Raw genomic sequence first — 14187 nt, forward strand, 5'->3', positions numbered from 1 at the left:
GCCCTAAGAATGCTCCATTGTGGTCTGATATATTCACTCTTCTCAATAGTATTCTGGGCACCTCTCTAGGCCCAGATCCCTGGGTGTCCCTCCTCAGCAGACTGACTCAAGATATCCCACATGCCTCTCGCAAATTGATTGCCCATATTATTATGGCAACCAGTTGCTGTATTGTAGCTTAGTGGAAACGATTGAAGCCCCAATGTGTGAATCAAATCACAAAATGTATATGGTATGTGATGTCCATGGAGAGACTCACAAGCTATTTAACAGACCAATGCTTACATTTCTCTATGGTCTGGGATCTGTAGCTAGCATTCTCTGGTGTCTCGGGGCAGAGCAGAGCTGGGCGGTGTCACTCTGCTAAATTGGATTTAAGCTAGTTTGATCTGGCAACAGTATATTAAGCCTTGGGCAACTGTACCTTCATTTCATAAGCGAGAGCACAAAATACAATTAAATGAACACTACAACTCTCTGAACTCACTCTTTCCCCCCTCCCCCTTCTTTTCACTCTCTCGTCTTTTCCCTAAACATCTTAACGAAACAAAATAATGCTATGGTATTGACATTTAATGTTTGAACCTCACCTTTCTTTGTTACCCCAAAAAAGAATGTTAAAATAAAAAAACAGCAACTTGCTGTGGTTGATAAAGGAGGCAAACAATTTTTTTTGCCCGTTGCCCTGGCCAGCGTGAATTGGGGGCATTCCCAACTAAATTTTGGACAAACTTGCTTCAGTAAATTAAGGAGACTTGGGAATCCTAGAAAGATTTAACCCTTTTAACACATAGTACATTAGGTACTTTTCATGCTGGTAGCAAAATGTACAAAAAACATCATAACCTAGTGATTACAAAGACGGGACCAGAAAGGAATACTTTATTCAGGCAACATCATGTTAAATGTCTAATATGTTAACAATGTAGTGATTGTAACGGGTAAAGAAAATAGCATTAACAGTTTTGGATTAAATAGGGACACCTTTCTTCTTTCAGACATTGGTACAAGCAGGTTGGCAGCAACACTGAGTCAGATAAGGATTTGCAGGGCAAGAACACACTCAGCACAACCTGCTCTGTAGACTGTGCAGTCTTCAGGAACAGGAGAGGATCAGCAGCAGCACAATTTGCTCTGTCACACAGGATTAATCTGAGATCAGTCACACCACCTACATACCCTGCTCTGTCTAATTACACTGGATTTGGTCGCCTTGCTGGAGATCAGTAACACCTCTTGAATAATCTGCTCTGTACAATGGAGATAGGACAGATCAACTATCTAATACCCATCACAATTTGCGCTGGGTGGCACAACTGATAAAAGACAGGATTATCCTGACATCACTAACACCTAGCACAACCTGTACAGAGCAAATAGTGGTGCAGGACAGGATTACCTTTCTGGAGACTGCTTACACCACCAGCACAATTTGTTTTGTGCAATCTCTGATACACTACAAGACCAGTGTGCAGGGGGTTACCAGCGAATGCAGCACCACCTGCTCTGTACAATTGTTGAGAATTATTCCAAAAAGTAAAACCCCCAGAATGTACTGTTCACAAAATAACACTGACAGATATAACATCTCCAACATACAGTAACTTTTACTCTCAAAGGGGGGAGAGTAGAGGTGGCTCTGGCTATACTGTACAAACACTTGCTGAACACAATGAAATCACACACAGGGGAGTCAAACAAAAAGGAGTTTTGCTCACACAGGCTTTTTGCTTTGATTTTTAACCTCTGATACCTTTGCACATCTTTTTTCAGCACTGTCTATGTATGCCTATGTTATGTGCATGCTAGTTCGTGTGTGTATATGTGCAATAAAATGTCTATGTGCCGACTGTGTAAATAGCTTGCCTGTTGTCCATGTGCGCACACTTGGGTCTCTCATGCATGTGTGCCTATATTCACTTTGTGTGATATTACACTGCTCTGTGGAATATATCGGTGTGTTATAAATAAAATATAATAATAGTAAATGTGTGTAACCCATATTCCCCCCCCCCCCCCAATCGCAGATAGGGTGCATATGAGGAGAATCTATATGTATTACCAGGTGTGGTGCTTTACCTGTTAGGCTCACAGGAGGTCTGAGCCTCCGCCAGTGAGAGCCTGGGGTGTATCCTTTGGAACAATACTATATGATACAGCGCCTCCACCTGCGATGGCTCCCAGCAGAGCGGGAGTTGTTCCTGCCAGGGCACATTCAAATGAACACATACACTAGATATATATATAACTGTTTACTATATGGGCAAAACAATAACATCACATCACATAATAGCAACACAGCCGTGTCACCCTCTGCCACTAGCTGGCAGCTATAACCTTGCCCCTAACTGGGCTATACCCTTTACACCTTACTCCTCCCCCAACACCATGTACCCAGAGTCCCACGAGTCCTCTAAGAAACCCAAAACATATAGACGGGATCAGCGCCTGATGTACCGGTAGGTTGGTGCACTTAAAATACGATACCTACCCCAGTGCTCCAGCACCTGGGGCTGCAGACACTTCACAAAGGATCCGCCGCTCTGCGATCTCCTCAGCGATGTCCTGTAACTCTGCCTAGCGGTGGGTGGCTCCCGCATGGAGTGATCCACCTTTAGAAAGTCTCTTATCTCTGCAGACGCTTCCTGGTTGTACCCTCACTTGTCTGGGTTCTATAGGACCCTGTCCCTATCTAAGGGGAGTCCCTGTAGTAACCACAAGCTGAGGTGATTGGGGCCTAAGAGGGGAATGTCTGGCCTAGTGTATGAGCCACTTGCTCTCTACACTTACCCACCCTCCCCTGTCTGTGTCCCAGCTTCTTCTGACAACTCACTGCAGCACACAACAATGTATCTTTCCTCTCAGGGAAAGCTGTAAGCCTTATTGGCTCCCTGGTGTCAGGTGGCCTGTCTGCCTCTAAGCATTCTGGGGGCTGTAGTCCTCCATGGCCCTCTTTCCTATTGGGACCGCGTGTGCGATCTGTAATGGCCGCCGCTACTCTCCACTGAGCCTGCGCAACTCTGTAATGGCCGCCGCATCGCCCTAACTGCGCATGCGCGACTGTGGGCCTCTGCTGCCACTTCTCCTTTACCAAAATGGCCGCCGCGTCGCTACTGCGCATGCGCGAACCTCCGCAACACAACTAAGATGGCGGCGCCCTGCCTCTGAGGCCGCCGGGAGTCCCCGCAGCAGCAAGGGTAAGGGGGACAAGGGGGGACCCTGCTACATGTGTATACTGTAATGCATAAGACTGCTGAAAGCCATGTGAACCTGTGAAGATCCAAGCATATGGACTGTCCATTGATTTATACAGCAGGCAGCCAAGCCCTGTGGTGAAGTACTTCTGCAAGCACTTCCAACACTTGCTTCCTTTTCTGTGCATGTCATTACTTAATACTTGGCTACTACATAGTGCCTGCCAATACCAGCTGGTGAAAAGAGGAACTAAACATCATTGACAAGTACCATGACCAGCTGACTCAGCAGCATGGAGGAAGAATGTTCAAATGAGCTCCCATCTCCTCTCTCTGCTTTTGCTAAAATCTGAGTCAGATAGCTGAGCGAGGCTGATGTGACAAGCAATCATAGGAGAGCGCTTTTTACATCTATAATATGTCAAACAATTTGCCTATAGAAACTCAGTCCCTGTGCGTCATATTCATTCCATTAGACAATATTGTAAAACATATCCCACACATAATATAAGATAATAGTATAAACAAAGTACAAAAGTTGGCAGTGAACTAATCTGAATTTACTCAGCGGGTCACACATTACAGTAACAGGATTGCACAGCAGTATTGGGTCCTGTAATCACCACTTGGTCATTACATTACCAGGATCAGGATTATGAAGGTGGACACAGGCGTCTCTTGCAGCTCAATAGAATCACTACTTGGAATCCACACCCATTGTTTGTTTGGGGTTCTGTCAGTCTTGTGAACTGGGGGTGAGGGGTCCTAGTCTCCCTCCCCTCTAAATATTGCACATACTGTATTACATATTTTTGCTGTTATAGAGAAAAAACTACAATTATGGCAGTGGGTGACCCAAAAAGCCGTAATGTCCTCTCCCAAAGACTTAACGGTTTTCTATTATTCACTGAACCAAGGTTGACCCCAGCAGCCATAATGTCCTCCCAGGAAAGTATCCATCTCCAGGATTTTTTTTAAAGGGAAAGATTTCAGGAACTAGGGTTCCATGGATGTTGGAGGACCGTGGTTTGGTCAAGGGGCCGTGGTTTGGTCAAGGGGCCGTGGTTTGGTCAAGGGGCCGTGGTTTGGCTCAAGGGGTTTACATAAAGGTAAAGGGGGAAATTGTGGCTAGGGAGGATTGCTGCTTGAAATATTGTATTCAGCAAACTCAAAAGAAACCCACGTTTGACCCTCAACACCAACTTAAAAAAAATGTACATAAACATTCACTGCACAGTTATTGAAGTAAAACAGCACCTACCGCCCCTATCTATCCTGTCCCTCCCCCTCCCACCTTTCCCTCCCTTTCCTTTTTCCCCTCCATCCCCCTTTCCTTCCCCCCTCCACTCTGTTTGATCATTTATTCACCTATTATGTAATATGATTTATTCACTTTTTCAATATCTTCATTATTTATTTTTATATTCAACTAGCTGATATACCCGGCGTTGCCCGGGCGTGGAAGGGCAGGGGGCATGGAGTGTAAGGGCGGGGGGGAGGGGCGTCGAAGGGCAGGTGGGGGGCTGCCAAGGGGCGTAGAAGGGTGGGGAGGGCAAAGGGCAGGGGGCAAAGGGCAGGGAGGGGCGGGGGGGGCAAAGGGCAGGGAGGGGCGGGGGGGGGCAAAGGGCAGGGAGGGGCATGGAGGGGTGGGGGGGTGGGGGCAGGGAGGGGTGTGGGGGGGCAGGAAGGGGAGGGAGGGGCAGGGCAAAGGGCAGGGAGGGGCAGGGCAAAGGGCAGGGAGGGGCAAAGGGCAGGGAGGGGCAAAGGGCAGGGAGGGGAGGGAGGGGCGGGGCAAAGGGCAGGGAAGGGCAAAGGTCAGGGAGGGGCAAAGGGCAGGGAGGGGCAAAGGGCAGGGAGGGGCAAAGGGCAAGGAGGGGCAAAGGGCAAGGAGGGGTGGGGCAAAGGGCAGGGAGGGGTGGGGCAAAGGGCAAGGAGGGGAGGGGCAAAGGGCAGGGAGGGGCAAAGGGCAGGGAGGGGCAAAGGGCAGGGAGGGGCAAAGGGCAGGGAGGGGTGGGGCAAAGGGCAGGGAGGGGAGGGGCAAAGGGCAGGGAGGGGCAAAGGGCAGGGAGGGGTGGGGCAAAGGGCAGGGAGGGGAGGGGCAAAGGGCAGGGAGGGGCGGGGCAAAGGGCAGGGAGGGGCAAAGGGCAGGGAGGGGCGGGGCAAAGGGCAGGGAGGCTCAAAGGGCAGGGGGGCAAAGGGCAGGGAGGGGCGGGTCAAAGGGCAGGGAGGCTCAAAGGGCAGGGGGGCAAAGGGCAGGGAGGGGCAAAGGACAGGGAGGGGCAAAGGGCAGGGAGGGGCAGGGGGCAAAGGGCAGGGAGGGGCGGGGGGCAAAGGGCAGGGAGGGGCAGGGGTGGGCAAAGGGCATGGAGGGGCGGGGGGGGCCAAAGGGTAGGGAGGGGCGGGGGGGGCCAAAGGGTAGGGAGGGGCGGAGGGGGCCAAAGGGCAGGGAGGGGCGGGGGGGGCCAAAGGGCAGGGAGGGGCGGGGGGGCCAAAGGGCATGGAGGGGCAGGGGGGGCCAAAGGGCAGGGAGGGGCAGGGGGGGCCAAAGGCAGGGAGGGGTGGGGGGGGGCCAAAGGGCAGGGAGGGGTGGGGGGGCCAAAGGGCAGGGAGGGGCGGGGGGAGCCAAAAGGCAGGGAGGGGCATGGGGGGTCCAAAGGGCAGGGAGGGGCGGGGCGGCCAAAGGACAGGGAGGGGCGGGGTGCCAAAGGGCAGGGAGGGGCGGGGGGGCCAAAGGGCAGGGAGGGGGAGGGCAGGGGGCAAAGGGCAGGGGAGGGAGGGCAGGGGGCAAAGGGCAGGGGGAGGGAGGGCAGGGGGCAAAGGGCAGGGGGAGGGAGGGCAGGGGGCAAAGGGCAGGGGGGGAGGGCAGTGGGCAAAGGGCAGGGGGCAAAGGGCAGGGGGAGGGAGGACAGGGGGCAAAGGGCAGGGGGAAGGAGGGCAGGGGGCAATGGGTAGGGGGCAAAGGGCAGGGGGAGGGAGGGCAGGGGGCAAAGGGCAGGGGAAGGGAGGGCAGGGGGCAAAGGGCAGGGGGAGGGAGGGCAGGGGGCAAAGGGCAGGGGGAGGGAGGGCAGGGGGCAAAGGGCAGGAGGGAGGGAGGGCAGGGGGCAAAGGGCAGGGGGAGGGAGGGCAGGGGGCAAAGGGCAGGGGGCAAAGGGCAGAGGGAGGGAGGGCAGGGGGCAAAGGGCAGGGGGAAAGGGCACGGGGAGGGAGGGCAGGGGGCAAAGGGCAGGGGGCATAGGGCAGGGAGGGCAGGGGGCAAAGGGCAGGGGGGGCAGGTGGGCAGAGGGGTAGGGGGGGGCAGGGAGGGTAGGGGGGGCAAAGGGCAGGGGGAGTCAGGGACACGTTAAATAACCCATTCCCCTGCGTTTACTCACCTTGCACACGGCCGCGCTCCTCTTCCTACGGGTACCGGCCGCCGTCCTCCTCAACCTCGGGCTCCTCCGCGGAAAGGCTGAGACGCTCCGGTGAGGAGGTGCTGCGCCTTTCGCGGGGAGAGGCGGAGACAGCCGGAGGAGCGGCCTCTGGGACGGGGAGCGGCCTGTGTGAGGGGAGAGACGCAGAGAGCGTGCTCTGTGTGTGTTTTAAGCGGGGGGGGTAAACGGGGGGGGAGGGAGCAGGGGGGAGGGGGGGAGAGGGGGGTGAGCGGGCGGGGGGGTTAGCGGGTGGGAGGTGAGGGAGAGCGCCGGGTGAGGGAGTGGCCTATGGGTGGTGAGAGCCGTGGGGAGCACCCTCGAGGATGGTCAGCTGGGGGAGCGGCCTATGTGAGGGGAGAGCTGCAGAGAGCGGGGGGGGAGGGGGGGTGGTGTGTGTGTGTGACCTTTGGCCCATCACTCCGCCTCAGGCCAATGAGAGGTGTGCGGGGGCGGGCGGGCCAAGGAACCAATCTCATTGGCCTGGCCCAAGGTCCAATGGGATTGCCGCTAGGGACACAGGGAGGGACACAGGGAGACACATACAGACATAGCCACATACGACGCTTTCACAAATATATAGCAGATGATCATTTTTATTATTAAATTTTAATGTATACTAGATAAAGAAAAGAAAAAAGCGCAAAACCCATAGTGTAGAAGGTTTAATAATAGAATAAAGAGAACGGTTAAAAATCACTTACAAACGTAAGTAGGTATCAGGCATAAATATGTGTGATAGTCAGTGAAGAAGGTTCCGCTGGAACAGCCGCAGTTTCCTTGCTCTCCTGCCGGGAGATCTCCTCCAGTCTGCATTGTCTTCCCCTGGTGACCGGTGTGGTCCCGCTTCTGCGTCACCTGTCCTTGTAACGTCAATGCGCTGCATACTCGCGTCGTCATTCGGGGATTGGGCCCAGACTGATGTTCACTCTCACACTGGATACTACAAGCAGGCTCCGAGTACTCCAACGGGACTTCTAGCTTGGCAACCTTGGTAGACACAGCCCTCTCTGTCTTCTGCTCTCTCCGCTCTGATGTTCGGGACTCTACGGATCAGGAGTGGTAGCTCAGAGTCTCTCAAGGGCCTTGTTAGGGGAATTTCTGGCTATAGATGCAGACTAATAAAGGGCGGCGGCTGCGGTACAAATGAGTTAGGGGGAGAATGAGGAAACCAAGGGCTCCTCATACATATTTATGTGCCCGATACATACTTACATTTGTAAGTGATTTTTAACCGTTCTCTTTATTCTATTATTAAACCTTCTACATGTAACCCATATTCCCCCCCCTACCCCCCCCCCTCCCCCAGACACAGATGCCATATCTAGGGTGTAGTGAGGGCTGGCTACATGTGCTTTGGTGGTGCGTACCTGCCGGTAACAGGAGGTCCTGAGCTTCTCGCGGTGATGTTGGGGACACAGGACTAGGCTTCTGGGTTAGTTGCCTCCATTCTCCTAGTGGTGCAGCGCCTCAATCTTTTATAACTTCCCAGGGATGTGGGGTAGGACCCTTATAGAAGAAGAACCCTGGTCCCAGGGTGAATGCTCCAGAATCACACAGTCTTAGGTAAAATCAGCAAGGTCTTTATTCTCTTTCTGGCACACAGCAGCAGTAGTACACGACAGGTAATATGCCAAGGCACTCCAAATGTACACCAGATCTCCTCCTCTTCTCCTCTCCTCCAGACTGTACTCCTGCAGGATGGTCTCTGGGGGGCCTCAATACCCCCCAATGCCCACCTCAGAGGGTATCCTCTGGGTGGGGGTAGATTCTCCCCCTCACCCCCTCAGTAGGGTGAGGAGGAGCATTGGTCCACTCTAGCTCTGCTCACTCTCCACACTCATAGGACCGTAGTCTCTCTCCTGGTCCCAGGACACAACTTCTCTCCTCCAACTCCACATAACAAGAGCCCACGTCCTCACAGGAACTGGCTACTAAATAGAGTCAGCCCCACCCCTCATGATGTCAGTAGGACCTCCCCTCTGTCTCATGCCTGCAGCAGAGTCAGGGGCCTGCATCTATCACTCAGGGCATGGCGTGAAGGGGGAAAACCCATGATTACTACTGGCGCCTGCCCTTAACAGGACTTACCACAGTAGGAGAAAGATATATAGCCCATTCTGTTTACAGGGGGCTACATACACTATGGGTTTTTGCACTTTTTTTCTTTTCTTTATCTTCTGTAGTATCAATCCGGACCCGATGGTTGGATCTGGCGAAGCAAGCTGCATAACCCATAATATTACTGGACATTATTCCTTATTTTGCACGTTGGACTTTTTTTTTATAGTTTATTTTTGCTATTTATTAAGGGCAATTCACCCCATTATGCATTGTATATTTTGTATCAATTATTATTACTGGCATGAGCACTAGCTGAATCTGTGTAACATATATATTGTTTTATATCCCTACGGGTACACTATACCCTTTATTTATTCAAGATATATACTTCTTATAGGTTTCTTAGTTACACCAGCATCAAGTTAAATATATTTTTAATGTATACTAGTAATATATTGGCAGTATATTACTGGGGCGATACTTCCATAACATATATAATTCACCTTGTCTCATTGTGATGTTTATTATGGAAAGGTTTACATGTGTATCAGAAACTATACTCTGTCTCTTCAATTATCTCTAATTGACCCCTGATGGGTGGGGGTATATTAAGCTAGACACTGACCTCAAATGTGTCTCCCTGATGAAGGACAAAGCTGTGCAAAACGTGTAGTGGTCATGGCATACCACAGCTGATCCTGTTCGGTGCCCAATGTAGCCTTCTCAGACACGTCAGTACTCATCATGCCAGGAATCCCCACTACTGACGCAACCAGGCAATGTTGGAGGAATTGCACTCACGACAGAAAATCTGTCTAAGCGCACGGGACATGGAGCTTGCATAGTGCCAAACTATCCTGAGCATCTAGCCGGCTAGACGAACAGTGAACCTCTATTTGCTTACTTTGTAATACTGTAACTTTCTACTTACTTTTTATTATTGTCCTAATACAACTTTTATACTTGCCTCTGGAACCTCGAGGAGCTGGGAGGGCTCCTACACAGTAGCTGGAAGGAGTTTAAGTTGTCTTCATCTTGTTATCAACATCCTGGAGCACAAGTGTGGTTTCAACCTTTTTCTATAAAACAGAGTGTGCGCTGCAGAGGAGGAGAGGATGATCTGAAAGTGCATCAGTTGAACTTCTCACTGAAAGGGAAGAACAATATTCCATTTTTTGGAGCTGTGGGAAGGGGTCAGAAGAAGGGTCTTGTAGGAGGACGCGCACGGAGGTATGCAAGGGAGACTTGTTAAGGTGAAATTAAATAAGGCTTTTAATGCGCCTGTTTCCTTAACATCAGAAATCATCCAAACAAGTGGTCAAACAAAGCTTCTATTCACTTGGAAGTATTTCTAGTGAAACCTATGCAGTCCACAACTCCCTTTAGATAAGCATGTCTCCCAGCCACAAACATATATTTTGATATGAGCAGATATACCAAAAGTCTTATAAAGGAAAGTCTTATCTGTTTCTTGTAGATGGAGGGAAAGTCTTCTCTGTTCCTGGGTTGCTGCCTTTTTCTTCAGGTTTTGTCAGCATTCAGGTTTAGAGGTGCTTTCCCCTGTGTCTTGCAAGCAGCTCTGCTGTTTCTTCTGGCAGGCTCAAGACATCTGTCCCCATGGTCAGTCTCACAACTTGTGAGACTCAGGAACAATCTCTCTTCCTGTCTCAAAAGACAGGCTTGTCTAAGAAGCTAATCAGGCAGGTGGTGTTGGATAATTGACTACCAGCAGTTAACCACCACACTGCTGGATTAGAGGCACATTTCCTGAACAGGGATAACTCCCCTGTTACATACCTCCCCTATTTGTGGGAAGCTCGGGCTTGCCACGGCCAAAGCCCATCCTTCCACTCTCATTCTAGATATCTCTGTGACTTGAATGAGAGTGGATGGAGGAAGAGAGCCCTCAGTCCCGCTGGGATCGAAGCCCTTTCTCCAGTTCATTCGTGTCTCCTCCCGAAGGTGCTTGAGATCAGCACTCCTCAGTCGCTCGAGGAGGACTTTTTCTAAGTATAGTCTTTTTGCTACGTGCGCGGTCATGAGATTTCCCTCGCGTCGGGTACTCGTTTTATTGTGGGCAGACTGTATGGCAGCCGTTGCAGAGCGTTTAAAAACAGCCCTTTGAGTTTTCCGCTCTTGAAGCTGTCTCTCTGCACTTTTCCCACTCAATGGAGTTGCTAGTTCAGCCTCTTTGGGATTAAGTTGCAAATCCATATCCACTTCCAGAGAATGTCCCATCTTTTCAGCTTCATCAGCTAAGGATTCTTCTGGTTTTGATTCAGCACGTGTACCTTCTTTTGTTGCCTGTTGGGTGGCTGAAGGTTTTGCTAGTGCTTGTGTTGGTGGTTCAAATTTTGCAACCTTGTTTTTCAGACGAGCGGTATTCCTAGCTCTCACTGTACCCTTGTCTTCATAGGTTTTTGTGGCTGTGGGATACTGACGCTTAGTCAGGGTCAATACTTGTCCGTGTAGAACTGTAATCTCATCCGCGAAATATCCCTGTTTTTTGAGTGCGTCTTGCAAGTCTCTTCTCAGGGAATTTATCTGCACACTTTGTTTTATCTGAGCTTGCTTCCACATTTTCACTGCATTGTGAAGCACTATGAATTTCTTTGCTCGGGCCACAGTTACTTGTCTCAGTTTCTGGACCTTCTTGTGCTCCTTTTTGAGCCGGGTCACCTGGGTTCTAAGCTTGGCCTCTAGTGATGCTTTGGTGAGGCTCAGGGTAGCCTTCAGTTTCTCATGCTGCTTTGCGGGGACATACTGGGTAATCAGACGTTCCTGCAGCACCTGTATTTCTTTAACAGCCTGCAGATTGTCTTCCTGCAGAGTTCGCTGCCTCTCCTCGGCCATCTGGAAGTGCGTACGCAGACCTTGCAGTTGGTTCTGCAGTCGGTGCTCTGCTTCAAACTTTTCACCTTCCAAAAGTCTATTTATTTCTTTAAGCACGTGCAGCTTTTCATTCTTTTCCTTGACGTAGTTTGTCAAATGAGAATTTTCTTCTTCCAGTTTTAAGTTCTCTCTTTTTATAACTTTCTTTTATTGGTTTTTCCAAAATATTACATACAAGTATCATATTTGTACCATTCAATAATTTGCTTGACAAACAACAGCTAGACAAACATGGGAGGGGTAGACGCGACATTATTGGGGAAATGGGGAGGGGAGGGGTACTAGGGGTGGGGGGAGTGGGAGGGAGGGTAGTGCTGAGGAGGTATCTTTGTTCTCTTCCTTCGCTGGTCTTTCCATGGCACTGTATACTCGGATTGATCAGTGTTTGTATTGCTCGTGACTTGATTTTAGGAGGAGGGTCGTTTAAATCGCCTTATTTTATTTTTGAAGCTTAGTTTTAGCGTCGTATTTCCTGCTTTTCTGTTCCGACCTCGAAGGAGAACCCATTTGTCACTATTAAAGCCAGACGGCGGCATTGCTCATCCCTGGGATATCTGTCTGCGCCAACCATAGCGACCAGACTTTTTGGAAATTTGTACCAGTGTCGTTGACCAGACTTGTCAACTTCTCCATCTGGCAGGCGAACCAAATTCTGTTCCGAATTTTGTCTATTGATGGAATTGCATTCTGGTTCCACAGTGCTGCGGTCTCGCACCTCATTGCTGTGGCAAAATGTGCTATTAATTTGTTGCCCGATCTAGAGACCTCGTCTGTGGGCCTACCCAGCAGGAACACCCATGGGTCCAGCTGAATTTTGAGGCCTAAAAATATCCTCTGTAGCCAATCTCTAATTTGTGTCCAGACCGGGATGAGTCGTGGACAAGACCACAACATGTGCACCAGATCTCCCCGTTCCCCGCACTGTCTAGGACAGAGCGGGGAAGCGCCCGCGACAAATTTTGCCAATCTAACTGGGGTGAGATACCACCTCATCAGTACCTTATATGAGTTCTCCTTCAATGTCGTACATATCGAGCTACCAGCCGCAGCCTTGAAGATTGCCGTCCAGTCATCGTCTTCTAATGGTCCTGTCAAGTCCGTCTCCCATTGTGTCATGAACCTGGTTTTATGTGAGCTGTCAATGTCTACCCTGACCACCTCTCTGTAAAGAGCAGAGATTAGTCCCCGCGTATCGGTTCCCCGATCACAGAGCTTCTCAAAATTGGTTAGCGGCGGCCTGGTCGGGTGTTTGGTATAGAATGCCCGGACCTGGAGGTATCTAAGAAATTCAGTGTTGGGTAGGTCTGTTTCTGACTGAATTTGGTTGAATGGTTTAATCGTGTCGCGCCCCTCCAGGTCCTTTAATCTCCTCAACCCCAATCTCTGCCAGCGTATGAAGTTCTTATCAATCAGCCCTGGGGCAAAGTCTGGATTTCCGTATAGGGGAGTCATCAGGGTATGTTTTGAGGTTAATGAGTGATTATTTTTAGCCGTATCCCAGACCGAGAGCGAGTTGAGCACAGAGGTCAGCGGATCTCTGAGATCTTTTAATCTAGATTTAGGGTACCAAATTAGGTCTCTAAGGTCTAGCGGGGCGCATACCTCCCGCTCCAATGCCACCCAGCGCCTTTGCTCTGGATCACCATGCCATTGTGTAATTTGGCATAGTTGTGCCGCTTTATAGTATGCCATCAAACTCGGAACCGCTAAGCCTCCAGTTTCCCTAGGTCTTTGCATAATTGACATTTTTACCCGCGGTGTTTTGTTTTTCCAAATGAATCTAGTAACTGCATTCTGCAGGTCTTTAATGTCTGATCGCACTACGGGTATCGGAAGAGTTTGGAACAGGTACAGTATCCTAGGGAGGAGGTTCATTTTCACACAATAGATTCTGCCAATCCAGGATATACCGTACTCGGACCAGTCCTTTAATTCCTTCGTGAGGGCTCTTAATAATCTCGGATAGTTCTCTTGATATAGATTGGAGCTACGGTTGGTAAGATAGATCCCTAAGTATTTTATGGCCTTGGACTGCCATTTAAACTGGAAGTTAATTTCCAATAGTTTCTCTGTTTCCTTTGGGATGTTTAGATTTAGTGCCTCCGATTTGGCTTGATTTATTTTAAAACCGGAGATTCTACTGAATTTTTCCAGTAGGGCAAACAGATTGGGCAGCGAGGTAAGCGGTTTCGTCAGAGACAGAATTATGTCATCTGCATATAGAGCTATTTTATGCTCTTGGGAGTGGATTTGTATTCCCGAAATATCGGGGTTGCGGCGAATGTGAGCCGCTAGCGGTTCCACGCATAAGGCGAACAACAGGGGCGAGAGTGGGCATCCCTGTCTGGTCCCGCTTTTAATTTTAAACAACTCTGATGGAAAACCCTGATGTACCACCCTGGCAGTCGGAGTTGTATATAATGCTTTTATTGCCCCTAAGATTTTACCTCCGAACCCAAATGCTCCAAGCGTGGACTCCATGTATGGCCAATCAATCCTGTCGAAGGCCTTCTCTGCGTCTAAACTTAACACTATTCCGCGGACCCCGTTGGCATTGATGTAGTTAATTATATCTATTATCCTTCTAGTGTTGTCGGCCGCTTGTCTATCTCTAATAAAGCCAACTTGGT

This window comes from Ascaphus truei, chromosome 1 (genome assembly GCF_040206685.1).
Source record: "Ascaphus truei isolate aAscTru1 chromosome 1, aAscTru1.hap1, whole genome shotgun sequence".
NCBI lineage: Eukaryota > Metazoa > Chordata > Amphibia > Anura > Ascaphidae > Ascaphus > Ascaphus truei.